This window comes from Phymastichus coffea, unplaced genomic scaffold, assembly GCF_024137745.1.
Source record: "Phymastichus coffea isolate CEN01 unplaced genomic scaffold, Cenicafe_Pcof_1.1 PCOF00031, whole genome shotgun sequence".
Lineage (NCBI taxonomy): Eukaryota > Metazoa > Arthropoda > Insecta > Hymenoptera > Eulophidae > Phymastichus > Phymastichus coffea.
In genome coordinates this window covers 1,089,706-1,116,392 of record NW_026706842.1, presented here as the reverse complement: position 1 = coordinate 1,116,392, position 26,687 = coordinate 1,089,706, and the positions used below count along the sequence as shown (strand labels likewise).

Below are 26,687 nucleotides of genomic sequence, written 5' to 3'. Positions count from 1 at the left end.
CGCACGAATCCGTGGGATTTATCGTCACAGATTAAACGCGACCTTTATACTACAAGTGGGTTATCGAGGGCAATTAATACGACTAAACTATGCACTTACGGTGCGATCTTTCGAGCTTTGAAAGTTGTGCAGCCACCTCTGAGAAACTTACCTGCAACCGAAAAGAAAATAATGATGATCAATTGGAAATTGTGTACGGATAAAGTAGTTACGAATTAGATGAAGAAAAAAAAACGGCCAGTAGATGCACAGATAAGAAAAAACACCACGCTAACGAGTTTCGACAATCGCGCATGCATTCGTTCAAGAGCCATTAACTAATTAGCGTAAATCGCGAAATTGTCGTGCGATACGGTCAAGTATTCAAGATGGAGTCGTGTGCCGGGCAACAAACCGAACCGCACCCTGCAGTCGCACATTATCATTTCCATGACCATGCCCTTCGAGCTCGTCTGTCTCGAGCCCTTTCACGCTATTGAACCGCTCGGACGTCTGCCATCGTATTAACGCAGAGCGATTCGACATAACGACAGTTCTCTGCCTCGATTGCCGTATCAATAGCGGCACGTCGTGTACTTTTGCGGCGAGCAGGCATCTTTCGCAGACTTGGGCGCATCAACTCTCCGCGCATGGTGCTATCTAATCAATATCATCTCAATTGTAACGAGTCCTTAAGAACACCTCTACCTACATGCCTGTTCGCTGATTCTCTCCCTGCTACAATTACCTTATTGCTCGGCTGACAGAGGATGCTGCGATGAGAATACATTTCCTCGGCAGTGAATGCACCAGGCCTCTTCCACACGCGGGCAGTCTTATAAATAACAGCGAAGAACAGACCGATTCCTCTTGTGCGCCTTTAATTTTCATAACTGACGTGCACGTACACGCGAAGCCATAAGCTATTTGCGTAAAGAAAAAGAAAACAAAGAAAAAAAAAACGAGCACTCGGCGAAGCCCTCGTCTTCAGCGCCGCTGCTTCGCCGTTTCATTCATCCAACCGAGCTCGCTTCGATTCGAGCGCGCGCGAAAAGAACCGTAAAATATAAGAAGCTAAAACTACAGTTTAGTTATACAGTTAGGTAGCTCTGTGTGCGCGAGTACCGATTAAGTTTTTCGCGCGCGAAGATTTAACTGGCTTGGAAACTTTTACGGCGGCAGCCACGCTCGCTAACGCATCTTCGCTGTTGGCATTGTTACGCCGCTGCATCGTCTCGTGTTATAAACGCCACAACTGATATCTGCGCAATTCGCCCAGAGTGGCCTAAACTTTTAATTAGCCAATTAGAGATGTGTTTACAGTTACGCAACTTTCAGCGAAGGTATTTTACGAGAGTTTATTGTAGTTCTACGCTATAATTGATCACTGAAGATTTAAACAGCAAAATTATCAGCTCTTCTCGGAAAAGAAAAAGTTCTACTGTGCCTCTCGATCGCAATTAAGTAGTTTTCTAACTTTCCATCACTATTACAAATTGCTTTGATAATTGTTTGGTAAAAGCGGCTGTTCCCTTATGAAAAAGACCTTTAGGAAACTGCGTATAAAAAAACATAGAATCATGTAGAAAAATCTATAGGTATTTATGCTTCTATGCATCAATTTTTAAAGAAATCAGTGCATAAGTTTGTGAGGATGTAAATGGCTACGAAACACTGCACGATTCCAAACAAAATCCAGCAGCAGCGTCTATAGACAAATTTCGTCTATTATTATATTAACCGCTTCAATTGGGAATTCTTTCTGCACGTATTTGTACAAATATTTTTACAACAAATTATGTTCAAATACTGCACACATTTTTATAGATGACATGTACACAAATTACAAAGATTTTCTGTAAAAAATTTAGGAGCCAAGAATCTGAATAGTTCGATACCTCTATAGACATATCTATACATTTTTTTCAGGCATGCCAAAACATGAGATTGTACAGGTAATGCAGGATTCTTTATCTTTCTTATAGATTTTTCAACGTACCATCGATACGATGTTTCAAGCGAATTTTTTGAATAAAAATAAAAATTAGAAGTCTTTTCATTCGTGAAATGGTCTTGCATACAATCTGCAAACATATGAGCAGAAATTTATGTAGAGCAATCAACAGAAAGCGATACCGAATTTTATTGAGAAAATTATATAGATTTTTCGTAGAAAAACGCGCATAGATTTATACAAAATAAAACTAAACTCATGAACTGTGCGAGATATAGGTACAGAAAGTAAGCGGGCACTTGTGCAAAGAGTACTAATTAAGCCTATAAAAATTGAACAAATGAAAGTCACGTAATTATGCACTTATGCACGTGTAAGCATATTTAATTAGCCTAGTCTTCGCAAATTAATCGCAGTTTGACCTTTCTGCTGCGGTTCTCACAAACGATTGTATATTTAATTTCCATCATGCTCTATAATTAACGGCTCACATCGAACATGTTTAAAGATGTTGATTCATGCGCATATGATTAAGTATTTTTTCATGCGATGAGAAAATAACTTGCATTTGCAGCGCACAGGACCGTCATATTACAACTTATTACAATGTCACTGCGTTTTCCGTTAATAGATATATCAGCACAAACTGATAAATTCTGGGCATCGTATCCTTTTGGCATCGGGCCCCTGCAAATGGGACCCACAATAAAATCTTCAACAGTCCTATTCATGGTTACAGCTCGAATAAGTTCGCCAACATTCAATTCCGCATTATTATTATTATTATTATTATTATTATTATTATTATTATTATTATTATTATTATTATTATTATTATTATTATTATTATTATAAAGGAAACTACATTGATGAATTAATCAAATCATCAGATTTTTCTGAAAATTTTGATGCCATATTTTGGCTGTTGAAGTTATTGAAGCTCTTTGATAATTGAATATTCGATGGTATATTTTTTAATAAAGTTGCTATTTGCAAATAAGCATGCCGAAAACGTAGATTTAAACTTTCAACCCTGTACGTGAGATATGTTTTACTTATTCAGTGATTACCTTAGGTCCTTTCCTTATTGATTTATGTTTACTAGCTCAACTTATAATATGTTAACTGTTATGAAAAAAGTAGCTTAAATCAATCTCCTCTTCAAATGTATAAGTTAAAAGCCCAGTAGATATTCTAAGTTTTTGTCACCACACTATTTTGGCCTTTCCTAGATAGATGTGATGGGACTTAGCGAAATCTCGCACGGCGCTCTGAGATTGAGATTTGTGTCTTTACAGACTATGTTCTCATACTCGCTGATGAAATTATCAAAGTTACTATGGAAATTCGTATATTCTTGATCACGCGGATATCGAAGGGTGTTATTTTAGTAACGGCAACCTGGAATCGTCAATTTCTAAGTATTTTGACCCGAGATTATTGCTGTTCGCGTGAGAATACTTCAATTTTCTGCCTGAAGACTGTTTTGAAATTTTAACTTAAATGTTATCAGTTTATTATTTAAAGTTGTTTACTTGTCATTATTAAGAATTCAAATTAAAACGTAGTATAGAGAACAACCCAATAACTCAAATCACATTCTTACTCGACTCGTAATATAACATTTTAATTATTTTATTATTATTTTCAGAGTTCTAGTCTTTATATTATAATACATTACAAATGTTGTGAGTAGACGGGCATCTGTGTGCCCGTAGTGTGCACAAAAATATCAGTTTTATCATGCGCAAAATCAATGCGTGTAGAATAGATCGAGAAATATTTTGAAATATTGAGACATAAAGGAGGGTGCACAGTCTCATTTTGCACACGGTCTGAATAAAAGGCATAAATGTGGTGTGTGCATAATGAAATTTATATTCAATCTTCTATTGTAAATGAAAAAAGAAAAAAACACTTTTTTTTAACATTTTTTGACATTTTTTTTGACATTTGACATTTTATGTATTTATGCTATGTATGGTGTAGTTAGTTTAAGGCTATCTCGCTTAGATTTTGCTTAGGTATTAATGGATATTAAGGTACTAAATATTTCAAAGCTATATTGTCATGAAGTGGTTGACTGTTTTTTAGAGAAAGTTACTTAAAGCCGAAAGTGACTACAGTGCTTGTGCTATATTAGGTCCAGAGGCTATTGAGACCAAGAAAACGAAAAACAAAAAAAGCAGGAAAATACTTAATCTAAAATCAAAGCTCTTGGACGAATAAGTTTGTGGATTGCTGTACTTTGCAGCTTTAATGAAAATGTAAAATATGTAAATTAAAATTCAATTCTTTAGAATAATCTTTTCTTAATCGCTTCAACAAAGTTGATGATTCAACCAAAGAATGTATTAGTGATACCGCATATAGTTTGAAATTAGAAAACGAATACTAAATGTTACACTAAGTGATTGCATTTACACCATGGTGAATAAGTAAATGAACATAACTACAATGAATTATAGCTAACAATGATGCAGAGATACTTTATTAGCATTTCACCATTCCGATGTGATTTTTATATAATTTATTGATCTTTATTTTATTCTACAAAATGTATTGAATTCTAAATGATTTGAATTAGCAAAATGATTTTGTTGCTCATGCAGTAAGCTTCAAATAATAAAACTGAAATATCCTTTATAAAGTATGGCCGTGCATAGATATAATTAACTAGAGATTTTGCTACATAATTTATTTACAGGTTTTCTTATAGATATTTTCGATTAATATTTCCCGAAACAAAACAAAAACAATGTTTTTTTAGGATAAAAACACAATAACATTTGTAATTTCAACGAAGAGCTGAAATTCACCACTCATGAATAAAAGACGAGCACGAGAAAACATAAGAGTATGTATAGCTACAAACTACAAGCTCGCACGAAACGTTTTCGCACGACACCAATATGCACGGACACGTCATTTAATGTGTATCTCATCCACAGCGGGGAAGCCGGGGCTAACGTTAAGCACGCGTGCACGTGTACACACGCCCTAGGTACACGTGAACTTACTACCCTGCGTGCACTCTTTTATATATATATATATATATATATATATATATATATATATATATATATATATATATATATAGAGAGAGAGAGAGAGAGAGAGAGAGACTAGCGGATCAGCGGAATGCAGCGCACAGAGCACAGGTGGTGCGATTAACGAGCCACTGTTCCCAATTATTACGGCAATTATCAAGCCTAGCTTCAATTAATTCTTTCACTCTCTGGCCTTTACAATGCCATTGTCCGTTACACAATCGCGATTCGAGATATTTGAGTATAAATGCCTGTCCTAGTTTCAACGAGAGAGCTATTTTTTTCCTTCATCATGTCGTGACACACGAAATACCGCGGCGGGAAGGTACAGAGACCGACAGGCTTATATCGATCAAACATCCCTCGCACACAACACGATTTGTATCAAGGTTATAAGGGCGTTTAGCGGCTCAGCTTTCGACGATGCCCATTGCGACGCAATAAGGATAAAACAGAAGCAGGCTAAAGTTTGTCTCGAGTGCAATTAGCGGACGCGGAAATAAAAGTGTTGCGCACGTGACGCAACGTCCGCCGCGCGAGCGAGCTTGATTTATGGCAATGTACAGAAGAAACCGCAAAAGTGAAGAAAAAAAACCACTCTACTTGGATTTTTCCTAATGGCGTTTCGCTCACTCACAAGAAAATGTGCCATACATCAATCTCTCTCTCTCTCTCTCTCTCTCTCTCTCTCTCTCTCTCTTCCTCGCAGGCAAACGACTGCGCTTCTAACAAATGATTCTTCGCGAAAGTATTTGCCTACTTGTACCCGTAACGAGTCGTGACCGCGAACGTCTGGCCGAACAAGAGCATAGATATACTATTAAATACTAGTTAGGAAGAGGAATCCCATGGAGTAGTTCCCATAGGCATGCGTATACTCTCGCGACAAGGAGGTTGATTTTAGTGCACTCGTAAGACTTCGGGCATTGGCGCCGCTAAACACGTCTGCGATGGTCAACGTAGTAGACATGTAACCTTGGCGCCTGTTAACGCTTTAATGAAGACCTCGTGGCCTGCGTGTGACGCCTATGTATACGGGAGCCAACTGTGTTTTGTTCTTCATCTTGTTTTTCTTTAACGTACCTGAAGTTTCAAGAACGTTTATGCATGTGCGATAGCGAAGTTTTAGTCGTAACAGTCTATCCTAACACTTCCATAACCGAGTTGAATATATAATATATTGTCTCGAGTGTGCGTGACGTAATTCTAATAGAACGTGCTCGTACGGCCAGCAACTATGAGCAAATCTCCTTCCAATTCGATCGGCGATCTATCAATATACGGCAACACGGCGACGGTGGAAGGTCCACACATGTTAAGTGAATTTCACTTGGCAATGCGCGCGCAAGTGCGTGAGTTGATTTCAATGATAGGCTTCCCTCGGTGAATCGACATCGAGTGCCGTCGATTTTCATCGCTACTGCGCGCCAAGTCGGATTTTTGCCGGAGCAACGGCGCCACGATTGCAATAAGAAGGGCATTTGCCGATGACAGGATTACTCAAGCGTGTTTTTCTGCGCAGCACGTCATGATCGCCGAGGGCTCCGGTCCCCGCGCGTAAAAGCTGAATAATGCTTCGCCGCTTGCGGCGACCTCGACCAAATAGTTGCTCGTTTTAATTTTAGAGATTGATTGCTATATTCCTTCGCCCAAGTTTTATTGCACATCGCTCGAGCAGCAATAAAGAGCGAGTTTATTGTATGCTCGCCGAACGGATTATTACAAGTGCAGTGGTCGAAATGCCACGACGCACGTAACGTGTATTTATTGTCTCATCGGAGGCAAGCGCGCGCCTTGGGATTGAGCAAATATTGCAACAAAATCCGTGTCGAATAACTTGTGAACGTGGCAGAGAACAAGTTGGAGGCATGCGCAATATATTTCACTCGCGACAAGAGGGCAAAAAATTCAATGATGCGCGTTCCCGCGGGAGGCGTTCACCTTGAGCTTCCATAAATATTTAAAGTCGAGAATCGGCGACTGCAAAAAGTAAGCCACTATCGTTCTGGCACACTTTCACGTGCTCGCGGCCGCGGTGCAACAATATAACGAAGCCACATTTAACGGCGCGAAAAAGCCGCGAAAACGACATTTGCTAAAATTGCGAGCATGAGAGAGAGAAAGAGAGAGAGAGAGAGAGAGAGAACGAGAGCAGTGTAATGAATGAAAAGAAAAGGGAAGGGAAGTGGGGGGAGGGGGCAAAGAATTTTTCGCAGAACGAGTCGTGCCGCGCGGTAGCGCGAGGGGAAAACAGGATGGTGTCTTCGACTCCGCGCGCAGCAGTAGGAAAAAAAAAAAGAGAGGGAGAAGGTTCGCTCATGTGTTATGCACGGACGGCAGTGCACTGTGCTGGCAAGCATAGACGAGAGAGAGGTCGTAGGATGTGCTTCGCCAACTGATTGGCAGTTGTTGCGAGCGAGCGGGCTCACCAGTGATGATTCGCCATGCAAAGCCGCCGGCTGGCGGCGTCCGACTGACGGGCTTTCTCACGAGAGCCGACGCCGAGCGCGCGCAGCCATTCGCTCGCTGCTGCGTCTCACCGTACGGTGATGGATCTGCGTGCACCGGGCGGCACATTGACGCGCGATCGTCGCGTTTGCAAAAAACCGCGCAGTCACCTTTGTCTCGGCTCTGCTCCTCGACGAACGCGCGCGCGCTCACGAGTTGCTTCCGCATTTAGGGAACGATTCGCGGTCACCTCACCCCTGGCGAGCCAACGAGGGCTTCGAAACAGTTTTAGTTTTACGAGGTCTTCCGCAAGGGAAGTGGTACAATAGCTCGCCCCCTCCAAGTTCTGGCAATTTTCACCAGGCAACTCTAGCCGAGTTCTAATCAATTTCACAAACACGTTTTTTTGCTTTAAGCGCAGCTAATCTTATCCCCCCGACCTCTTCGCCGAAGGACTGTTTGAACAACGGGAATCGACTTTGAAAACTTGATAAACCTTGCGGCGGTATTAGATATAGAGACATTATATATAAACTTGAAAGTGTATTGAGGAGAGAGTGAAGTTAGCCTTTTTTAAGAAGAAAGATAAATGGCCGATGATAATTCAATCTCCGCCGCTTCCTGGGCTTCACGCGCGCCGCGCAATTACGGCACGCAACTACGATTAACATTGCACTGTGCGCCTCGTAAGTAGTCTAATTATAACAGTAAACCTCGCACCCACGAAAAAATAATCGAAACAAAAAAAAAAGAGACAGCAAGGAAAAAACAATCGAGAGCGATCGACAGAGAAAAATATGACCGTACAGCATAGACTTGGCTCGCCTACGGTTGTTACAACAATGAAGATGCTCGATCTCTTATCGACCGCCAGCTGCACATGTATTCCACTTGGTTTGACTGCCGATTGCGGCTGCTGCCGCTTCGCTTAACCATGCTCGCCGCGAGCGCGCGACAACGCGAAGGAGCAGGTGTTTCAAGGCCAGTCTTGCGCGCACACCTTTCCATTCCCGGCCAACGTCGTCGCCGCTTGAGAAATTCTCAAATGCCTGCACACATCCACGCGGACGCCCCGCTTCTGCCTCTCCTTTCCGCTAGCCATTGCATTATACGCCAGATTATTGATCTTTTGCACGTCAGGCCCATTCGTTATATTTTATTGACACGTAACACTCCGATGAATTACATTTTCATGTCGAAATATTCAAATGAAACTTTTTCTAGAGCAATTGACATTACCGCGAAACCGTATAGGCGTTGTCTCTCAACCAAACTGAGTTTTTTTTTGTTTGTAACATTCCATTGTTTGTTCGAGAACGACTGTCCGAAAAACAAGCTCTTCCCTTTTTGAAAATAAACCACTCCGCTAAATCTCTTAAACAAGAAAAAAAAAGTCGTGCAAAAGCAAACTTTCTATCGCGATATTAACCGAAAAAACGTAGAAAAAAATGGCAATGATATGGCGAAACAATATAAAGGACGGGAGAAAAATTTCACTGGCCACGCCAGTGCAGGCAGCGGCAACGGCAAAAAGGCGCCATCTCAGCAATTAAGAAACTTTCATTCGCAGCCGCTCGTAAATCCATCTCCGCGCGCGGCCGTTACCCTCCTAATGGCGATTATGAGAATGAGAGCGCTATGCTTTTTCGCTTAAACGCGGTACGCGTGCACACGCACAGACGCGAACGCACTGCGATGAGTGGCCACGCATGTATGTGTGCGCCAGGTGAGAAATCACCGACGCAACGAGGTGTTTGCGCTTACGCTCGAAAGGGGAGGCTGCGCGTCATCTCCTACTTATGCATCAAGCTGGAAAGTTGGACTTAATTACTTCCTCGGCCTGCCAACCGATTCGGCTGTGTGCGCACGGATGATCGAAGAGCGAGGAAAGCCCGAGCGAATCGCGTTATTTTGCGCAATGAACGTTGGCTCTGCTAACGCAAAAACTTTGATAATTGAGCCGAGGCACGCGTTTTGCAGGAAAACGAGGCAGGCGTGCCACTACCTACTCCTCGCTAATACATCTTGCGCAAGCTATTTTCGTGCGGGGATATTTACATTCCAACACGATTAGTAAGAATTTATATAAACAGTCTCGCGCCATTCAAGATTAGAAACACAAAGCAACTTGATGAATATTGAAAAAAAAACCATCAGGGTCGCGAGGCACATATTTTTCTGAATATATAACTTGTGAAAGGATCGACGCGTGGTAAATTATTGTTGATGAACAGATGTTCCGCTGAGGTCGGCAGGTGGTTCAGAATTTGTGGGAAAATATCGCCACTGCAGCAATACCAGGCCAAAAGACAGCCGCTCTTGTCACGAAAAAGAAGCATAATACGAAACTTTACGGTACTCTAAGCAAACTTTATCCGTATATACATATAGTTCATTGATAAATCACAATAATTATCTGTTATCAAGCACAGAGCTCCGCGAAGATCCTCGTCGTCGCGATAAAATCTGACAATGGACCAAACGCGCGAAATGCAACGATCTCTCATCGAAGCGAAAGTCTTCGTATACACCACGGTTTACGATAAAAGAAAATAAATAAAAGAAAGGCACGCGCATCGTGTTATCGTCATGTGCACGATTAAAGTGGCTCAGGCATTTGGCCGATGTCCACATTCGGCGGTCGGCGGTCGGCGATCGCTTAATAATTATATGGGAATCGAGGACACTTTGCCGCGAATGCCGAGCGTTACTCAACGGTGCCGATGCGCGCGAGTGTTCCTTGGTCGAACTCGAAGAGACCGCCACCCGTGCGTCAGGTGTGCTCCAACTCCTCCTCGCTACTTTCCCTTTTACATGTGCGCTGGGCGGTCGTGCAGCCAAATGATTTATTGACTTTTAACGCGTAATACACAAAAAAATATATCAGGAGCCCGCTCGCGGTTGTATCAGGAGCATTTTCAGAGCGAAGAGAAAGCCGCGGCTGCAGCGCCGACCAATTATTAATGACAAAATTTACGAGGCTCGAATGCTGCCGCGATGCTGCTTTACTTTTTTCTTTCTTTTCTTGCCGCGCGACGATCGCTCAGCTGACTCGCAAATTGATTTTTCCTACGGGCCTGCGGCGATGACTGATCGCGCGACGATACGCCCCATTCGTGATGTACACGCGAAAAGTAATGCGAGTCACAGAGCTGTGATGACTCTTCGAGAGCACGAGGTACGACGTCGGATTCATTCAGTAGGGTCCAACAACGAAGCGAGCCGCTCTTTTCTCTTCCGACGATTTGTAGAGCGTGGCAAAGTGCACGGTTTTATTTACGCTCCGCGAGAGAGCAGCTAGCCACAAGTTATTTAGCCATAATGCCCGGCAGCCTTATCGGCCTTTTTTATCGACACGCGTATATGCACCTGCAGCGCGCGTACGTACGTGTGTAATTTTTGCCAACGGTAAAATCCACTTGTGTTTCACCAAGTGTTTCGGCAAAGCGAATATATCGCCCACTGAGATCCCTTTCGACGGAAGAACATTTGCATTTTTCTCACTTGCCGATGATCGTTGCTTCAACAAAATAAAATTAGTCCGATCCTTTGACTAGCAGTTCAATTAGCGCGAGTACTCGACTACTAGAAGATCGAGGGAAAAGCCAATTTCTCAGCGTAGATTGCGAGATACGAGCGAGACGAAACATAAGTGAACAGGAAGCAGACGGATAATGCGCACGCCCACTGCCGATGTGTGCGATCATTGCAAATCAGCGTCCAATGGCGATTCATCGCGCGGCAGGGAGGCGAAACCGAAACTAAGCGATAAGTGCCAAGAAACGAGCACGAGCACGATCGCGATACCTCGTCCATCGCCAGCCCGTGGCGCGAACGACTGGCGCTGACGCGCGCGGCATCGGGCACGGCGAGGAAGACGGCGAGGCTGCTGCAAGGTGACGCGGCCGCGGCACCGAGGTTAACTGACGAACTGCCCGAGCACCGTGTCCCCGTGATACGTGGACGCTCAACCGAATTGCGCATTGTCCAACGACGCGTGACCACCTTTGTCGTCTGCCGTTCGCCAAATGCATTCGTTGACGCGCGCGCGAGCCGCGCCGACAACTCGTTTCTCTCTCTCGCGTCGTGGTTCGCGCGACGTGGAGCCTCCTGCCTTGCGACTTGCTTTTTACAGTTTACGCAGTGTGCGACACGACCGACTCTATGGCTCTCCGAGCTTGTTCAGTGAAAGTAACATGCACTTTTTCCCCACGGCACGGGACACTTGCTTGCGCTCGACACACGCGGCTACCGCTACTACATATCGTTCGATGGAAATAATTCATTCTCCTCGCTCCTAACACTATGTCGGCTACTTTTCTGCTGCAGCTGTGTGTCATAATAATTTGACTGTTCTGTCGAACTGCTCCGAATTACGCAAAATTCTCAATGATTTTTAAAGCTGCTTCTGCTGGCTGAGCAATCAGAACGTTGCATGTGCCCTCGAATGGAACGGTCGACGCAATGAATTAGCAATGCTAAAGTAAGTAACGTTAAAGGTATAATGGTTGAAAAGTGTCAATGCACGGTCAAAAGGAATGCCAAGCTAAAAAATACAGTTCAAGTTTACACAATGAGAAAGTGCGTATGTGTGTGTGTATGTACCTTCAGGCTATACCTATACATCAAGCTGTCTAAGCCCACTTAGTATGTATCTGCTTTAAATATATGTAGATGCACTTTCTCAGGCTATTCACTGAATTTTCAATGCGTTATTTTTTTTCTCGATTCTCAATTTAAATTGATAGTAAAACCAAATTACTCCATTGTCAAGGAAAGGACAAAAAAGAGAAAAAATCGTGTGTCAATGTGTTCGGAAGAGTCCATTATTTCTCTCACAGTTGTCGCCCTGAAAGTAGTTGTACTACGAATCGCAGCTTGCCACGCACAGAAATCGAAAAAAAAAAAAAACCATTGTGTTGCGCAAACTTTCCCGCTGGGCCCGTCGATCCACACCGCGCATTCATAAAATGCAAATGCAGCTTTCGATGACTGTTTGCCAACCGCGCGCTTACTCGGATCCTGAAAAATTCAACTGCGCTCGATCTCGCGAGCTAAGCAATGAATCTCCCGAGCAGTCAATCACTTTTATCGCGAAGCTCGTTAAACGCAACGACGAAAAACATACAACTGCGCCGCGCAGATATTTATCGCTCTGCGCGTAACCCAAAACTTACTCGAGGACTTTTTCGAGGGAGCTTGCGTAACGTTTGATTCTCTCTGTCTTGTGTTTGTCGCAATTTTTCATCTGAATTCGCTGTCGTTCGTAGTATATTGGACGCGGGTAATTGCGATTCACGAGGCTGTGGCAGTCGTTTCGTAAGTGCGGCCGCCATTGCAAAGGCAATATTTTTGCGGCTGGCTGACCGCAGGAAGTGTATGCGCGCGACACACTCGAGCGACACCTGTGCGATCATTTACTGGCTCTCTGTGAAATCCGAATATAATTGTTTCGTTGGAATATGCAACAAACTCGAACGATATATGCTGGTGCGCCCGTGTGCCCACTGGACTTAAACGCGTAGTTCGTACGCTGCGAACCAAAAACCTCTGAATATTTCTCACCTATACAAGAATATTCCTTCGAGCATCATAGCTCGCGGTTCAGTGACTATTTGCTTTCACAGCTAACATATCGTATAATTTATAATTTGAATATACGAAAACATTCTATTAGCAGTAAATTGATTCGTGGCAATCAGCGAACAAAAGAGCATAGCTTTTAATTAAATCACTGTGAATTTTCAAGTTACATATATCTGCACAAAAATCACCTATGATCTACATGTATTCGTGAAATCGCTAATCAGCGCAATAACAACTTTCCGCAAAAAAACAAAGCCTCGTAAAAGATGTCCACATAACTTCCTACGTAGAGAAAGATAAAAACGGACACGAAAAAGAGAAAAACAAACTAATCTGTCGTCGTGAACAAAACAGGAAAAAATAGTGAAAAACCACTATGAACATATATCCACTTGTTGCACGTATAATTATATAATTCACACAAGTCACGCCGGGGAGCGGAGAGGGAGGGTAGTCGAAGCTTTAGCGAAGCGTGGCATCCGTTTCCGGCAGGATGCGCGGCCACGGCGTTGGTGGCGCGCCTTTAAGAGCAAAATCAAATCGATCGATCCCATCATGCTGCTACGCCCATGCAGCCCAGTTAATCGACATAGTCCGAGAGTCACAGAGACATGGTTTCATTTGCACAGTTTCTCTCTCGGACCCATCCGCCTATTTACCAACTTCAATTGTTTGCCTGATCGTTTAAAATGTCACGTGAAAGTTTGGTCTTGTTTTTCTTCCGTCTCCCGCTCTTTCTTCGTTCGACGACGATGACGTCTGAGCGACACTTTGATGATGCTCGCACAAGCAATTTCGCTTTATTTTCACTCGCAGCAGACACAACACACTCGACGAGGGCCAATGACTTGGTCAGTTGTGAAATATGCAGAAGCGAATATTACACCGAATACGCGATATCGCCGCCAACCGAAAGATTATATCTCCGATACGTTGTCGTTGAAAGCTCATTTGTCAAACGACCAAGTTCAGTTTTCTTTCCCGCGCGAGACTATTCAAATCGCTATTTCCGGTCTACGCGAATCTGAGCCAAAAATAAACAACCTTAACGGTTCCAATCTACAGGTGGTCATCGATCTAAATCGCGCGCACACGCATACACAGCGCAGCATTCTCAGCCATGAAAATGTTCGAAGCCATCGGAAAGATCGAATTACAGCAGCAGCGCTTGGAGTGGACAACAAAATGGTTTGCGCTGCAATGTGAGTCGCTGCTGCTGCCGCGCAATGCGCGCAACGCGCGCACTGCTCGTTCCCGCATCGTGCAGTGCATCAAGCTGTGCAGTAGCGCGCACGTAAACGTCCACGAAATTACGTAAGTGGCGCACGAGGAAGTCATTTGTCGCAGCTCTTTCGCGAGCGCGCACAGCGCAGGGAGAATCGAGAACGATTAAAGGGGAAAATCGACGATCGGCAGATATCTCGTGTCCCTTCGCAGGAGAGAGGAAAACAAGAATGCATATGTAGCTCAGTGCTTCGGAAATCCTACGCCGACGTCCGCGCGCGGGCTTCTGGGTTATACGGTTACGAGACGGCACCGCGCATCCCGTGCGACGCAATCAGCCTGCTGCTCGTCGCTCGTAACTCGATCGGCCGACGATTCGCGCCGACTGCCCCTGCTGTGCGTGGCCGTGGGGGTCTCGCGGATTTTTCGCAGATCTGCGCGCAGCAGCCGCGAATGCCCAGTGGCACTTTGCAAAGGGCGGGAGAAATCGAACGAGAGTGTCCCGACGCGCCGACGCCATAAACCGCGCGAGGGCCATTTTCGTTGGCTCGACGCTAGTGCATTCGATCTCGACTTTCCCTCTTTTTCTCTTTCGCGAACGAGCGATCATCATCGGCTCGCCGTCCGTTCGCGCGTCTCGTAGTAGCGCTAGATGTGCAGCGAAACTCAAGATTGCGGCAGATACGCGTCATTCCCGTCATTCACTCGAGACGCTTCCGAATTTGATCGTTCAGTGGGATACTTGTTTCGCCTTTACTTCGACTCGGTGGCAGTTCTGCTATTCGATTAGCGGATTGCGGTTGGCTATTTGATTTTGAAGCTCGATTAGAAGAATCGACGTCACGAGCAAGGTGCCACGCGAATCCCTCGGAGTTGATCAATGAGTGACTTCCACCGGCGTCAAGTATTTCGTAATTTCCACTGTGAAGCTTGAGAGAGTGCACGACGTGGCTAGGTTTATCGTAAACCGTTTGCGCTGCGCTTTACACTACGGTGATTGTTATCAGTATTTATTTGATTACTCACGAAACGTCGCGCGCGTTTCATAACCGGCAAGACAAGAGTGAGCTCTCGTTATCGTTACTTCCGGTCAGCATTTCCAATTTATCGTGAAAACGCTGAATCAAAGCTGAATGAGAGAAAGCACAACCGTGAGAGTTATTGAATAACCGAGCCAAGAATACTACAATCGATGAGGTCATCTAAGTTCTTTGTTGGAAAAAACTAAGTAAGCGAGAGTGAACTTATCTTCGAAGTCTGAGAAAAGTAAAACAAACCCGCATACTTCGAGAGTTAACAATACCCGCATATACGACAGTTTCGAATGCAAATGGAAAAACCTCGTGCACAGATCGCGCAAAGTAATCGTTGCGCAAAATACCATAGCTGTCGGTGCGTTGATTGGAAAACGACTGATTGTCTACGGCGCTATCACTTTTATTTCCAAGTTTCAGCCCTTTAAAGACCTATTGAACGTTAAGACATCACAATTCAACAAATATACTCTACGAAGAGCAAGCTCATTAGAAAAACAATCTAATCCAATTGACAACATAACGCGCCCTATATATACCGATACAGCTGCTCCATTGCCGACAGCGCCAACTTTCACGCGCGCGGGGCTAAATCAGACACACAGCGTCCGTGGGCATCGACATGTGATGGCAGAAATTGGCGTCGACGAGTCATCGCAATTTGAGCCCGAGAGGGGAAACATGCAGGATCGCGAACGATGCCGACGCCTCGTGCATGTGGCGGAAGGTCACCTCGTCGCGATGCTGAAATTCCTGTTGCCGCTTGCTCCGCGTCAAATTATTTTTCCGGGTGTACCTCGTTATCAATATTAATCGATAGGGGAAACTCCATTTTCTCTGCCAACGAATGCACAATGGTTCTATCTGGATGTTATATTTTTTGAAAGATACTTGACTCATTAACGTTAGGCAACAAAGAAAAGCTAGAATTATTCGTTTAAAGCGTTAAAGTTTTACATAAAATAATACGCAATGGAAATTAATTGACCGATTGGTCGTTTCAATGTATGTATATCACACATGTGATATCTTCAGATTTAGAAAGTCGAACTTCCGAGTTGGGCACGACGTTTCATTGATGGACGATTAATGCTCGGCTGACAAAAAATGCAGAGACAAGAAAAAGAAGCTTTACATAACTACGAATCGCGGGAGAGGTGAGCTACAAAGTCGATTCTTGAAATTTATAGCCGATAACTAAAGTTTCGCGGTGATACGCTACTTGCTTACTTGCTACCACTGCAGCAACGATAGTCGTGTCAATTCGACAGAATGGAGTTCATGTCCGATTAGATTTGAATCAGTGTGTAATGACCTAGTAATCCAGCAACAAGCATAGGTTACCGGGGACTTATGAAACGTAATCGACGGCAGTAACTCTCTCGTGTATAGCTAAAGTTTTCGCGTATAGCGGCCCTCTCGATGCTTCCACACAATTGCAACAGAGCGTAACAGGGTCGAGAAACGTTGACGCCTGTCGATGTTTTCCCGCGCGCGAAACGCAATTCAAATGAGCGTTCTTTCGAAACACAATCATTCGAGCTTTTACGAGAGGTGCTTGATATTTCGAAACAGCGAAGCCTGACGCTGATTTCTAGCTAGGCTCGAATTGTAGAAATTGCACCGGTACTTACTGAACAGGCGGCAGGTATGACGAGTGTGAAAAATAGCTCGGAGTCGAAACCACTTCGAAAGCCAGACGCTTCCGGCCAAATTAGAGCGATCGGAATAGTACCACAGTGCGAGTGTACCACGAGCGCGGAGCGGCTGTGGACAATGACCGCGTAGTAACGGGTCGCGCCGATGACCGAGCAACCGCTGCAGCTACATTGCAGCAGTCCGCACTTAGACTACATGAGCGGCGGCTCGGCCATTGGGGACGAGCGACCTCCACTTTCTCGCGCCTGCTGAACTTTTACGTAAGCAATGCACAAGCGTGCGCATGTGTGAGGCGAGCTGAGAAATTACGGATACCGTTTCTCCAGAATGTCATCTGTCGACCGTTTAGCACACAGAACTTGCCTTTCCATTGGCCGTCGAAGCTTTTTATTTTTACTTCGCCGGAGACGACGAGGGTTATATTTTACTGGGTGGCATTGCCGACGTTAGCCCTAACACATTGACGACATGTCGCGCGTCGCTCGGAAGAAACCGAACGACGGATTCTCGTCTCTTTCGAGAGTAACGTCTGCTGAACGGTACAACGACGTTGAGTCCAAGCATACGCCCCGGAGAGTGAATCTTGAAGTAATGATCACAGGTATCGCGCGTAAATTATTGTCAGGTGTAGGTCGAAAATTGACGCGCGGCGACCTCCCACAGCTGCTGCGGTATGCGCTAGTATACCCGATACGCGCACCGGATTCGCAAAGTAAAGTCAGTCATCAGTTTCTCTGCCACGAGAGGCGACGTAGCAATTGAAAAAAAAAATCATGTATACGAGCTCGCGCATTATCGTACGCGAGAGAATTAAGAAAACAGATTGGTCGAGCTTGTGCTGCAGTTGAAAGCGTGTTGCGCCGCAGTGCTAGATAGATACCGCCTTCGACTAATGTTAATCCGTAGAAGGCAATAATTATTCGAATGTTGCGAGAAAAAGCGCGTCGTATAATTACGATATATCAAGATATTAATGAGCTTTCAAATATTAAGAGCGTTTGCGATCGAGTATTTTAAATAAAAAGCAGCAAACCTTCTATGTATAGATCATCGTAATATATGTCAGTCTGCTTATCGCGTCTATTTATCGTGTAATACGATTGCGGATGGAAATTATGGGAAGTAAGAAGGCTCGCACGAGAGAGAGAGAGAGAGAGAGAGAGAGAGAGAGAGAGAGAGAATTAGAATTAGAATAAACTTTACTAAACCTTGGGTCACAACCTCGTGTGATTATAATGACATTAAAGAATAGCGAAAAATGTTAAATAAGAAGTGTGACAAGTAATTGCGCATTGAACAATATTATAGACTTAAAACTAAACTTAAGGCTAAAATCGCAAATACAGGTGTATAACACAGAGAGCGAGTTTATTGGAGGGGGAAGACAGAGTGCATTAGTTAGTTCTGGCTACAGCTTGGCCTTAATATGCATGCGAAAGACATCGTCAATGTAGCTAACAAAATTGAAGTTGATATAGCACCCAGGGACGTTTAAATAAGCCGACGTGTGCGTAAACGCGACAACGTTAAACGGACAGTAAATGGGAGGTAGCCGATAAAGAGATGCGGAGTTTTCGAGATTCCCGATGATGACTCTGATCTCGAGCTGCTGAATCTCAAGCGGGACAACCAACGCGATACACCCACGACTTAAATTCCCAGAATGAAAGAGGGAGAGAGAGAGAATGACATGGATTTATAAAAAAGTAAATGCGTATCGTGTCTTAAGTCACCGAATGAACCCTGCCGATACTTGCTTGCAACATGAAAAAAACAATTGTTTGCACATGCGTGGCTTACGAGATAATCATCGCAATTGTTTAAAGAGGTGAAACTTATGTAAATGAATCACGATCGCATCTCACAGCTAGATGTATCCTATATATTCCGATCAATTATTAGCTTGGCGTGAAAACAAATTGGCCCCGCACATTGTATTTTCCGAGTAACACGCAACATTGAGAAAAGCAAAAATTACTTACGTAAAATACGAGCAGTCTTGTAAAAAACACTCGTACACGACAAAATTAGAAGACTTGAAGAGTCAGAAAGAAGATAAAAAATCACACGCGAAAAGGAGGAGAATCAACCTGTCCATAGAAGAACCGACTGAAAAAGTCATCAAACGCCAGGCCATGAAAGGCACAGGCTTCGCGTCATGCTCAACTTGGTCACAATGTCGCATTTCAGTGCTTGCTGCTACTCTGAAAAGAGGCTTTCTACGTTAAGCGCGATTGACGAAAAACAACTGGAATGAGAATGAGGCAAAAATAAAAAAATAGTTATAAAAGATGGTTCACGCAAAGAGAGGAAGGAAGGAGATACCACTTATGCAAGAAATTCAAATGTACTCGTTCGTCACCGATAGTGCATTTCTCTTCTATAGCCGTTTTTCTATTTTTTTTTACTTCGACTTCACTGCGTATTTTAATTCTTACCTAAAGCTTTTTTTTTGTAGGCAATGGTGCTTCATTGGGCGGAAATTTCTAATTTTACCAGAAAAATGTACGTAATTAGAGTGTTAATGGCAATTGGTAATTGAATGCAGTCGACTGTAATTTTGTCTCTGAAAGAGTCATTAATCGTGAAGAATAAAAAAAAAACGAAAAAAAAGTTTCATTATATTCATTGCTACCAATTAGCTGGCAGTTATAATATCATTAAAATTTTATGTAACTATACTCACGAAACGAACAAAGTATAAAGAAAGTTTGATTACGCCTAGTAAGATGTAATCCACTAACCTAAAACAGAAATAAAAGAAAATTACAAATTATAGATTGTATTAATCAAAGAAAAAAAAAATGTAAGTCAAGCCGTTTTTAATATACATTGCGAAGCCTTTTCTGTTCCGCTTCAATAACGAATGCTTTACCGAACACTCTTAGGACTTCTGATAAATATACAAGCACGTGCGCGCGCGCGCGTATGTGTCGTTGGAAAAAGTTGCCGCAGCACGTGGTTTAAAAAACTTGGTCATTAAAAGCAACGTCACACTCTTTTATACATGTATAAATGACGCTCCGCTCTCTTTCTCACATCGGTAGCTTCCGGCTCAAGTGTGTGGCTCGTTTTCGGCGTGGACCGGTCGCGCTGAATAAACGAGGCGAAAAAGCAAAAAACAACGAACGGCAACAACGAATTGCGAAAGAAGTATGTGTCCACCCAGATTTAATGTAAGCCAGTGTGCCACGGCTGCGTGTCATTAGGCTCATGAGCGTCTTCATTACACGTGATGGGTTTTCATGCCTCGACTCTCTCACCTATATATTAAAGCGGGTCAGTCTTGATAGATACACGCGTTAGACGTATACACACACAGGCAACAAAAACATGAATCAAACGATCAGGCGCGGCATTTATCTACGGATGTGCTACGTTGGGAAATGCAAGTCGTGATAATGACCTGTAAATCCAACGTTTACGAATTTCATTCTACGCGGGGATGAGGATTTTCGCAATCCGTATATATATATATATAGTTCAGGCTGGAGAGAAGATCGTTATGTCACATTTGTCATGTGGGTCGTTCGTCGACTTCCGACATAGTCACGCTGTCCGGTATAGCTACTAGCCCCTGAAAAAACAATTCGAGCGTTAATTAATCGCGTGCCAATTAGCAACGTAACGATTCACATACGTCTTATTAATTGCGCGAAATTTTCGGCTAATTGAAGCGTGCGTATGCAGTTCCGTGTCGCATTGCTATTGTCGGACTGCCTGCATCTAAAAGTCCATGGAAAAATAAAACGAGCCTCCACTTTCATCGCTGCTTTCTCGCGTCACTGAGCTACAAATGCACGCGCGCGCTCGCCCGAGTGTATATAAGTTCAATGCCTCCGCTGCAGCTTCCGGCTTTCGTGCCACCTAATTCGATTCACAGCCAATTCAACACTGAGCAGCAGCATCAGTCGCTGCTCAGGCTTTAATTTGCTGTCTCTTTTTTTCCTACCGGTCAGCAGTATTCTAGCAGTAAAACGCATCGTTAAGCTTTTATTCTCCCTTCGTGTTCCCCCTGCATCGTTTTATGTATTTAAATTCGAGCAGGAAGCAAATAATAATAATAATAATAATAATAATAATAATAATAATAATAATAATAATAATAATAATAATAATAATAATAATAATAATAATAATAATAATAATAATAATAATAATAATAATAATAATAATAATAATAATAATAATAATAATAATAATAATAATAATAATAATAATAATAATAATAATTGGAGGAGTGCCGGAAGCAGACACGACAATGACAGGAATCTTACAAGGAAACCTGCGTAGGTGCGAGGCAGCCCAGCTGCTTATATCACAGACAGCGAAGGAACGAAACGTAGACATACTGATACTGAGCGAGCAACTGTGGGACTTACGAGAACAGGACGGCTGGTTCTCGAATACCCTCGGTACGTCGGCCATATGGGTCAAAGGCAAACCGGCTAGGAGAATACAAGCGTCTGGCAGGGGGGAAGATTACGCGTGGGTGAGGGTAGATTCCGTCACCTACGTTAGCGTATATTTGACCCCAAACTGCACGATGGCAGTGTACGAGGAAAAAGTCGGTAAGCTGGAAGACGCCCTCACAGGTCTCCCGGGTGACTTTGTCGTCGCGGGAGACATGAACGCGAGAGCGGTCGAGTGGGGTATGACAACGACGGACAAACGAGGAAGACTGCTTCTGGAAATGGCCGCAAGGCTTGATCTGGTAGTGGTCAACCAAGGGACGACAACGACCTATAGACGACCGGGCTTCGGATACTCAATACCCGATGTGACGATGACGTCAGACAGGATCTCGTCGCGGATAAGAGGATGGCGGGTGACCGAGGACTATACAGCCAGCGATCATCAGCACATCGTCTTTGAGGTGACAAATCAATCGACGAACATACGAAACGGACAAACTAGAGACAGGACTTCAACGTATTGGAACTTACGACGACAAGATAGAGAGCTGTTTGACAAACTGCTAAGGGAGGCACCGTTACCCGCCGAGTCTGTCCCGGCAGAGCTTGGTCTGCGGGAGCGTGCCGAATGGATAACGGACAAGACAACGGAACTGATAACGGAACTGTGCGACGCCACGATGACTCGACGCAAGGGCCGAACACACAAACGAGCAATGTACTGGTGGACGGACGAGATTGGCCTCCTCCGTGGGGAATGCATTGCCTGCCGCCGGAGGATGAACCGCGCACGGAAAAAGAGCAGACCAGACGCGGACGAACTATCGACAGCGTACAAGATGGCACGTAAGAGACTGACCACTAAAATAAAGGACAGTAAAAACCGATGCGCTAGACAGTTGTGTGAAGAAGTGGAGCGGGACCCCTGGGGACTTGGCTACAAGATTGTGACCAAGAAATTGGGGGCCCTTGGCCCTTCTGAACCAAAAGACAAAGACACCATGAAAGCAATAGTAGATGGACTTTTCCCAAACCAACCAGAGACGGAAGAAATGACGAACGAACAAGAGACGACAGTGCCAGAGTTTGTCGGGGCAGAGCTTATTAAGGCTGTGTCCACGATCAAGCCTGGTAAGACACCCGGACCAGACGGTATACCGGGAGAGATCCTCCAGCAGATCGTGAGCGTACGTCCAGGACTCCTCCTGGATAAGTATAACGCGGTCTTACGTGCGGGCATCTTTCCCAGACGATGGAAGACTGCTAGACTGGTTCTCCTGCATAAAGGAAAAGGAGAGCCGAATAGTCCGTCTTCCTATAGACCCCTGAGTCTTCTAGACACAGCGGGTAAACTTTACGAAGCGTTATTGAAACCAAGACTGACGAACGCGGTAACTGCAAACGGAGGACTTGCAGGAAACCAGTACGGATTCAGACGGGGCTGCTCAACTATAGGGGCGATTCGACAAGTGACCGACGCCTTTCGGCGGACGAGGCTCGTGTGCTACGGAGCGAGGCCAATAGTACTTCTCGCGACTCTTGATGTCAGGAATGCCTTCAACTCCGCTCGGTGGGGGGATATTCTGGAGGCCCTACAAACTTTCAGGGTTCCCGAATACCTGATGCGGGTGATGAGGGAGTACCTACACGACAGATGGATTCGATACGAGACGACCGACAGAACAGTGACCAGACGAATCACAGCAGGAGTCGCCCAAGGCTCAATCCTTGGACCCGACTTCTGGAACATACTGTACGACGCACTACTAAGACTACCGATGCCACCGGGGGTGGAGCTGGTTGCCTACGCCGATGATGTGGCTGTGGTGATAATAGCCCGTACCCCGGAGCTGGCGCAAATGCTTCTGAACCGCGCGATGTTACGAATCAATAGATGGATGACTGAACGCGGACTTAGCCTTGCCCTGGCCAAGACAGAACTCATCCTTCTGACGGGAAGCAGGATTAATACCCTGATTCCCATGACAGTCGGAGAGGTATCGCTGCGGACCAGTGGGGCGGTCGAGTATCTGGGGGTGACCCTAGATACGAAGATGACCTTCTGGCCGCACATACAACAGACAGCGAGGAAGGCGGCAGAGAGGACTTCCGCTCTCAGTCGTCTTATGGCAAATACATTTGGACCGAGACAATGGAAGAGACGACTACTGATGACAACGACCCACTCGATCATGCTCTACGGGGCGGAGGTGTGGGCCGACGCGTTGGGGGTCAAGAAATACTGCAAACGACTGACAAACGTACAAAGACAGGGAGCACTGAGGATAGCCTGCGCCTACAGGACAGTCTCGGCTGAGGCTGTCCTGGTGGTGGCGGGGGTTATCCCGATAAACATGCTCGCCAGAGAGCGGAAACGCGTGTACGAACGAAACAGCGACATGACCAGAACGGAAGCTGCCCAGGACGAAAGAACTAGGACGATGACGGACTGGAACAAACAATGGAGGATGAGCACGAACGGAGCATGGACTAGACGACTCATTGACGACCTGAGACCGTGGACGGAGAGGCAATTTGGGGAAGTGAATTTTTACCTGACCCAGTTTCTTACCGGCCACGGGTACTTCAGGAAATATCTGTTTGACAGAAACAAAGTTAACAGCGCCGACTGTAAATACTGTGGATACAAATGTGATGACGCAGAGCATACATTTTTCAAATGCTCACACTGGAACGACGAAAGGCAAAGACTGGAGACGACGCTTGGAAACATCACGCCCAACAACATTGTGGCAAAGATGCTACAAGACAAAGACTACTGGACGGTAACGGCAACGTACGTTGAGACTATCCTACGAGGGAAAAAGGCGGACGGTTGCCTGGAAGTCGAGTGTTAGACGAGAAGAATGCGGGAGTAAATGGTATGAACAAATGGATGAATGTGAATAAACGGACGTAACGAAACGATACAGGACCCGTGGACAACGAGAGGACTTGACGCGGTTCTCCAGCGGGAAGTAATGCTTACGCGGTTCCCCGCTGGAGAATGGTGTAGGTGGACTTTACTACTCTTCCCCGGATGGTTTACCCTCCGGTTGAAGAGAAGCGGGATTTGGGCGGTCAGCTGGTCTTCGACGACCCGGAGGCTCCTTGCGTTCGATTGATAGATCGCTTGAAACAGCCCGGTCTGAGAGGATCAGCGAGTCACGTCACACGGCGGGTGGGAGAGTGTAGGTGGGTAGCTTCGGTGAACTGCCGTCACACTCCAACCGTTATGGTCCATGAGGATTTATCCTGTTTTTTTACCACCATAAAAAAAAAAAAAAAAAAAAAAAAAAAAAAAAATAATAATAATAATAATAATAATAATAATAATAATAATAATAATAATAATAATAATAATAATAATAGTTATTATTATTATTATTATTATAAAGAATCGTTATCAATGTGTCTCGATTTCTCGAGAAGTATATAATCAGGTTCGCAGTTCATTCGTCGACAGTTCATAAAAAAATTGATAATTTAACGGGTGCACTTGTGAAACTACCAGCCGCGAAGGAGAAAAGAAGAAGAAAGCAGCAGCAGCCCCAGAAAAGTCAACATGTTAATTAAACGCTGCTCTCAAAAGAGCGCGAGCTCGAGTATTTTGCCCTTGCTTATCAGTGAGCGTTGCGGATTGTGTCTGTATCCGTTTTAGAAACGTGCGTGCGCGTTGCCTCACAGAGCAACCTAAACAGCCCGAGTCGCATGCATCAACAGCGTTGTATATCAGCGTCTGCGATCTGCTGCTTGTTGCTGCAGGCGATTGACGATGACGATGATGGCCCTGCCAGACACAACTTCTTCCATTTTAGTGCGCGTCCTTTCTTCTTTTATCCCGCCCTTGTTTTTCCGAACGACGGATTTTTACTTGTACTGAGAACTGCTCAACCCATTGTGCTTCTCTTTGATATTTTTTTAATAAAGCGCTAAATGTGAGAAAGATATAGTGCGAGGTCGTTGGCTTTTGCGATAGATGGCGTCGAAGTTCGCACGCGCTATTGGCAGGTTTTATTCACACGTGGTTGTACTTTTTGCGACCGAAAAAAGGAACAAAAGCTAAGATGGAAACGATGATTTGCTATAGTCTAATTAATTAATATGACGGTTGTTTACAACCAATACACTCGTACAGACAGGATAGTGCAGTCGAGCTGCGGCAACTCGAGTATACAGCGCGACTGTTCTCATGTCGGTTGACAATTGCGCAAGTCAATCGAGCCAATACAAAAAACCATTATACATCCTATACCGTGGCGACAAGCGCATTACGCGAACAGAAAATGGAGGCGGAGGCTTTCAATCAGAAAGACAAGCAAACGTATAGCTCTCATTAGGACGTCGCGCGCGGACGTTTTATTAGCGTGATCACGGAGACAGCGAGACAGGAGAAGAAGAAAAGCCAAGCGCGATTGCGATTGGAAGACAATGGCCGATTTTCTCTCTTGTTCCCTCTCTCATTCTGGCGGTATATTCTTTCCTCGTGTGTAGGCGCAAGCGACACATCTCCCGACGGAGTTGGAGCAGCGAGAGTGAAGAGCGCAAGCGTGCAGCTAATTGCGCCGCGCCTCGAGGAGCAGAGCTCGACTCGTTCCCTCGCGCTCTCTCGCGGGCTTTTAGGGCTCGCGCATTTCTTTCCTTTCCCCTGCCGTGCCTGGAGGGCAAGGATCAGAGTACGCTCGCCACGCGTTCCCCTTTTTTTTTTCCTCGAGTCGAATGATTTCAAAGTCAACTTAGAAAAGCCACGGACGCGCTCGCGCATACGGGTATTTCCACAAATTAAGCCGGCTGCTCTCACGACCTCGTCCCGTGCAGTTATTATAGCGCGTCGGCCTTTGTGGCCTCACGTCGAAGAAGCGGGAGAATATGCGCGCACTCTCGCACGGCCATTTTTAAACTCCGCCAACGACGTCAGGCGGCGGCGACAGAAAAAGAAAAGTATCACGATCGTGACGTCAGAGGTCTTATCGAAATCCAATACTCTCGTGCGACATGCACTACACACGGGAGCCACAGGATGCTGCAGCGTTTTATTTGAGAAAGCAGTTTATTTCTCTCACTCTCGTTTGTTTTCGAAAAGTAATTCGATGACTTTACATTTCCGTTTCTTCACTCAAATAAACGTCGCGTGATTTCAGTATCAAAGACAGCTTTCGTGCTGTTAAATACTGATCAACTGCTATAATAGTAGCTATAAGTATATAAGCCAGTAGGTAATTTTCTTTTTTCGTTGGGCATAAGAACGACACGTGTTCTAGCTACCGAAAGAAGAAAAAAAGTAACACAAGGAAATTAACGTTGGTCCCGAAGGACGTGCACGGGCAAAAAGGTGTTT

General features: G+C 44.7%; 1 protein-coding gene across 5 annotated transcripts in view; it reads right to left on the bottom strand.

Moving 5' to 3' along the window:
* LOC131663124 (uncharacterized) overlaps nucleotides 1–26,687 on the bottom strand; it is a 64,158-nt gene that overhangs the window by 17,524 nt on the left and 19,947 nt on the right. Inside the window, exons 2-3 of one of the 5 annotated variants that reach the window (XM_058933237.1) lie at nucleotides 19,621–19,678; nucleotides 100–151 (exon numbers count right to left, since the gene is read on the bottom strand). The exons of 3 other annotated variants lie outside the window; for them this stretch is intronic. The gene's annotated coding sequence lies outside the window, so the exon portion shown is untranslated. The remainder of the gene's footprint in view (nucleotides 1–99; nucleotides 152–19,620; nucleotides 19,679–26,687) is intronic. One more of the 5 variants, XM_058933236.1, reaches the window with a different exon arrangement.